This window comes from Pan paniscus, chromosome 2 (assembly GCF_029289425.2).
Source record: "Pan paniscus chromosome 2, NHGRI_mPanPan1-v2.0_pri, whole genome shotgun sequence".
Taxonomy (NCBI): domain Eukaryota; kingdom Metazoa; phylum Chordata; class Mammalia; order Primates; family Hominidae; genus Pan; species Pan paniscus.
In genome coordinates, this window is record NC_085926.1 from 80,756,746 (window position 1) to 80,757,903 (window position 1,158).

The following is a 1,158-nucleotide window of genomic DNA, read 5'->3' on the forward strand; positions in this document are numbered from 1 at the left end:
TAGGGAACTGAAGCTGTCCTCTTGCACTGAGTCAGTCAGTTCCAGGGTGAGCCACAAGATCACATGAGCCAGCTTATCAATCTTTTTTTTTTTTTTTTAGATGTGTGGTATTATTTCTTTATTTTTATTTTTATTTTTTTATTATACTTTATGTTTTAGGGTACATGTGCACATTGTGCAGGTTAGTTACATATGTATACATGTGCCATGCTGGTGCGCTGCACCCACTAACTCGTCATCTAGCATTAGGTGTATCTCCCAATGCTATCCCTCCCCCATCCCCCCACCCCACCACAGTCCCCAGAGTGTGATATTCCCCTTCCTGTGTCCATGTGATCTCATTGTTCAATTTCCACCTATGAGTGAGAACATGCGGTGTTTGGTTTTTTGTTCTTGTGATAGTTTACTGAGAATGATGATTTCCAATTTCATCCATGTCCCTACAAAGGACATGAACTCATCATTTTTTATGGCTGCATAGTATTCCATGGTGTATATGTGCCACATTTTCTTAATCCAGTCTATCGTTGTTGGACATTTGGGTTGGTTCCAAGTCTTTGCTATTGTGAATAATGCCGCAATAAACATACGTGTGCATGTGTCTTTATAGCAGCAGGATTTATAGTCCTTTGGGTATATACCCAGTAATGGGATGGCTGGGTCAAATGGTATTTCTAATTCTAGATCCCTGAGGAATCGCCACACTGACTTCCACAATGGTTGAACTAGTTTACAGTCCCACCAACAGTGTAAAAGTGTTCCTATTTCTCCACATCCTCTCCAGCACCTGTTGTTTCCTGACTTTTTAATGATTGCCATTCTAACTGGTGTGAGATGGTATCTCATTATGGTTTTGATTTGCATTTCTCTGATGGCCAGTGATGATGAGCATTTTTTCATGTGTTTTTTGGCTGCATAAATGTCTTCTTTTGAGAAGTGTCTGTTCATGTCCTTCGCCCACTTTTTGATGGGGTTGTTTGTTTTTTTCTTGTAAATTTGTTTGAGTTCATTGTAGATTCTGGATATTAGCCCTTTGTCAGATGAGTAGGTTGCGCATTCTCTAGAGAAGAACGATCACCAATAGCAAATGGCAGTTGGAATAACGCAACACCAAACGCTGCTTTCACGCTCATGAGAGAACACAAATATCTCCTCCTC

General features: G+C 40.3%; 1 pseudogene; it reads right to left on the reverse strand.

Moving 5' to 3' along the window:
• Positions 1 to 1,045: 1,045 nt before the first annotated feature.
• On the reverse strand, positions 1,046 to 1,158 carry LOC112439542 (small nucleolar RNA U3; annotated as a pseudogene).